Below are 4894 nucleotides of genomic sequence, written 5' to 3'. Positions count from 1 at the left end.
TCAGAAGCAAATCTTGCTAAAGCCAATCTCACAGAAATGGCTAGGGCGTTCACAACCGCCCTGTATAAAGAAGAAGAGATAACTCAAACATCAGAAGAGGCTATGAGAATGCCTCATTGGAGGAAAGCGATGATGGTAGAAATGAATGCCCTGATGAAGAGCGAGACGTGGGATGTATGTGCCAAACCAGAAGGTGTGCGAGCTGTAGGATGCAGGTGGGTCTTCACCATCAAAAGGAGACCAGATGGATCGATTGAAAGATACAAGGCGAGGTTGGTAGCCAAGGGATACACTCAAACATATGGGGTCGATTATGCCGAGACATTCTCCCCAGTTGCCAAAATGAACACTATCCGAGTTCTATTCTCTATTGCAGCCAACAAGGAGTGGCCCCTACACCAGTTTGATGTTACTAATGCCTTCCTACATGGTGAACTCTCGAAACCAATATACATGGAAGCCCCACCAGGTTTCTCTGAAGACTTCAAAGGTGGACAAGTGTGCAAACTCAAGAAGACGTTGTATGGATTGAAACAGTCGACTCGACCATGGTTTGGGAGATTCACCGAAGTAATGAATAAGTACGGGTATAAACAGAGCAACTCTGATCATACTTTGTTTTTGAAAAAGAGGGAAGGAAAGATTACCTGCCTGATCATCTATGTAGATGACATGATCCTCACCGGCGACGATGAGGAAGAAATCAAACTGTTGAGGCAGAACCTGTTTTCAGAATTTCAGATGAAGGATCTTGGACTGCTAAAGTACTTTATGGGAATAGAAGTATTGAGATCAAAGAAGGGAATCTTCATTAACCAGAGAAAGGATGTCCTCGACTTACTGGCGGAAACTGGAATGTTGGATTGTAAGCCAACAGATACTCCTATGGTGCAGAATCACGGACTATAGATAGTAGAAGGAACAGAACCTACTCATCGCACAAGGTATCAACGCTTGGTAGGAAACCTGATTTACTTGTCCCATACGAGACCTGACATTGCATACGCAGTTGGGGTGGTGAGTCAGTTTATGCACAAACCCCAAGAATCTCACTGGGAAGCAGAACTGCGGATCGTTCGATACCTAAAAGGAACTCCGGGACATGGAGTGATGTTTAAGAAGCATGGTCATATGGACATATATGGATCACAGATGTTGATTAGGCCGGAAATCCAAATGATCGAAAGTCAACCGTAGGGTATTTCACATTCGTTGGTGGCAATTTGGTCACCTGGCGAAGTAAGAAACAAAAGGTTGTAGCTTTGTCGAGTGCTGAAGCAGAATTTCGAGGGATCAAGAGTGGATTGACTAAGATCCTGTGGCTAAAAAGGCTAATGACCGAGTTGGAATTGATGTCTTCCGAACCCTGCAAACTATTTTGTGATAACAAGGCAGCTATCAGCATATCCGAGAACCCAGTACAGCATGACAGGACAAAACATGTTGAAGTTGATCGACACTTCATCAAAGACAACATTGAAGCCAAGGTTGTGGAACTACCGTTTGTCCGATCAGAAGACCAGCTGGCTGATATTCTTACCAAAGCTGTGGACTCCAGAAGTTTCCATGAAGTATTGGGAAAGTTAAGTTTGGATGATTCCCCTACTTAACTTGAGGGGGAGTGTTGGAAAGAATCAAGGGGGAATCAAATCACAAGCAAATAATCAAGGAGATATGAAATTGATTGTGATTAGTAATTTACCATGTAATAAGGTAATTAGAATTAGGGTGAATCTTTACCTTATTTGTATAGTGTCCTTCATATATAGATGGATGTAAATCATGGAATAATTCAAGTTGAATGAAAAACAAAGCATTCCAATACAAACAATACAACACTTCGCTATATAATTATACACTAACAAACAACACCTCCACCCCAACCGAAAATGGCGCTTCCTGTCCTCGTTCTCATCCTCGTCCTCGTCCTCGTCCACGCGTACAAGATCTTGAGCCGCATCCGCTACAAGCTGCCGCCAAGGCCGCCGCCTCGGCCCATCGTGGGCAACCTGCCGGACATAAAGCCGGTGCTGGTGCGGTGTTTCACGGAGTGGTCGGAGAAATACGGCCCCATCTTCTCCGTGTACCTCGGGTCCCACCTCAAGGTGGTGGTCAACACGGCGGCGCTGGCGAAGGAGGTGCTCAAGGACCACGACCTGCAGCTTGCGAACCGCAACCGCATGAGGCAGATCAACAAGTCCAGCAAGAACGACATGGATTTGATTTGGGCTGACTATGGCCCTCACTATGTCAAGGTCAGGAAGCTCTGCACGCTCAAGCTCTTCTCGGCCAAGCGCCTCGAGGGACTCCGCCCCATTCGAGAAGACGAGGTCACCGCAATGGTCGAGTCCATTTTCAAGGACTAAGCCTGGTTAGTGATTGTTAGGACCCCTTATTCTTGTCCTATATCGTCTTGTTAATGATTTTATTTATCTATATATTCTTACATCCTTATCCATTTCCCTTAAAAAGACCTTTTAAGAAGTTTGAGTGACCTTTTTTTTATTTCCATGTAGATTTGTATAATAATAAAATGCAAAACTGCAATATTTTTACAAACTCCAAACTATAATTATTTTCTATAAACTTCAAACCAAACTATAATAATTTCCTACAAACTTAATGTAGATTTGTTTAGTAATAAAATGCAAAATTGCATTTTTTCTACAAATTTCGAACTATGATTATTTCTTACAAACTTCAAACCCAACTATGATTATTTCCTATAAATTTCAAACTATGATTTAGACTGTTAGATTTCAAGTCTTGACATACTATGATAATTTCCTATAAACTCCAAACCGAATTATGATTCTTTCCTACAAACTTCAAACTATGATCTACGACGTTAGATTTGAAGCATTGTCAAACTAAGATTCTTTCCTACAAAAATCCAAACCAAACTAAGATCCTTTCCTACAAACTCCAAACTATATCTGGATCGTTAGATTTCAAGATTGAATGTTATTTGTGTTGACAGAAAGTGCACAAACAATGTCAATCGATTGACAATGTTATTTGTGTTGACATTTTCTATTAACGTTACTTGTCATATGTTTACATCAAATCTGTCTAAATTATAGTTTGAAGTTTGTACAATATATCGAGTTTGTTCATAACACATAAAAACTACATGTAGATTTGTTCATCACTATGTAAAATTAGCTTGTTGTTTGTTAATACATACTGGCAGAAAACAAGGGAAAAGCTATGGTGGTGCGTGAATACTTGAGCACGATGGCATTCTTGCACATAACAAGGCTAACCTTCGGGAAGCGATTCATCGACAGCAACGGCGTGATTGATGAACAGGGCCGAGAATTGAAGAACATTCTCAACAGCTCTCTCAAATCCGGCACCAAGAAATCCGTGAGCGCAGAGTTTCTCCCGGTGTGGTTCAGCATCTTCTACAAAAACGAGAACGCCGCCCTGGACGCGCACAATGCTCGTACCGATAGCTTCACGAAGAAGATCATGGCAGAGCACAGCCTCGCTCGCCGGAAGCAGCAAGAACCATTTCATAGACGCTTTGCTCACTCTCCAAGAGGAGTACCAGCTGAATGAGGACACCGTCATTGGTCTCCTCTGGGTGAGTTTCATATTGTTCGTTTTCGACTAACTACTCACCATTTTAATCTTTAGAAAATACATTTTTGCACTTACATACTATTTGCACATTTTTTTTATTTTTTCACGTTGCCCCTCATTCTTAGAGAATCAGAAATTTTTAAGTTTAAATTTTGTTCATTTGGAATATGAGTTCTTCTACTCTATTTTTATTTGACACTCTATGCTTTCCACTCTAAATGACATATTTCTAAATATAGAAATATCACTCTCTTACTTTATTTTCTTCACTTACCCACAAAACAACATTACATAAAATCTTGTGCCGAATTAGAAATGCTCCACTTAGAGTGAGATGGACACAATATTAATTTTTTTCTCACTCTCTTTTTTTATACTCCCTCCGTCCGAATAAATATAAAGCACTTGGTTGTCAACACGAGATTTCATGTAGTGTTGTTTTGTAAGTTAATGAAGAGTGAGTAAAGTAAGAGAGATGAAAAAGTACAGATGAGATGATGTTGTTTCCATTTTAGGAAATGTTACATATTTAATGGAACAACCCAAAAATGAAAACATTTCTTTTTAAATGGGACAGGGGGAGTATCATTTATCATTCCTGAAGTCCCATAGGTTTGATCCTGTCGAATTTGACCAGTGAACAAAGTGTAAGAAATAAATGTGACTGATTTTTCGATCAAAAGTACTATGTGAGATCTTCGGTTATTCCTTTTCCTCTATCCCTGGATGAGTTTTGATTGGTTTGAATGTCGCAGGATATGATATCCGCGGGTTTGGACACGGTTGCCATCAAGGTGGAGTGGGCCCTAGCGGAGCTGGTGAGGAACCCTCGGGTGCAACACAAGGCACATGAAGAGTTGGATCGCGTGATAGGACAAGGTCGTGTCATGACGGAGGGCGACATCCCGAACCTCTCTTACTTGCAGTGTGTGACCAAGGAGTGCTACAAGATGCACCCTCCCACGCCCCTGATGCTCCCCCACAAGGCGAGTGCGGATGTCAAGATCGTGGGCTACGACGTCCCCAAGAGGAGGATGTTGATGTGAAGGGCACCGGCTATCGGCTGCTACCATTTGGGTCCGGGAGACGGATTTGCCTCGAGGCACAACTTGGTATAACCCTGGTGACTTCGTTGTTGGGACACATGTTGCACCACTTCACGTGGAGTCTTCCGCATGGGGTTGATGATATCGACATGATGGAGCAACCCGGAACGGTTACTTATATGGGGAAGTGTCTCGAGGCTATTCCTAACCCGAGACTTTCCGCCGAGCTTTACAAGCGGCTAGCTGTGGAAAACATATAA

The 4894-nt window shown here is 42.1% G+C and overlaps 1 pseudogene; it reads left to right on the top strand.

Moving 5' to 3' along the window:
* The first annotated feature begins 1889 nt into the window (after positions 1 to 1889).
* Positions 1890 to 4894, top strand: LOC121807386 (annotated as a pseudogene).

The sequence above is a fragment of the Salvia splendens genome, chromosome 6, assembly GCF_004379255.2.
Source record: "Salvia splendens isolate huo1 chromosome 6, SspV2, whole genome shotgun sequence".
Classification (NCBI taxonomy): Eukaryota; Viridiplantae; Streptophyta; class Magnoliopsida; order Lamiales; family Lamiaceae; genus Salvia; species Salvia splendens.
The sequence above is the reverse complement of the archived record's forward strand: the minus strand, read 5'-3'. Positions and strand labels throughout refer to the sequence as shown.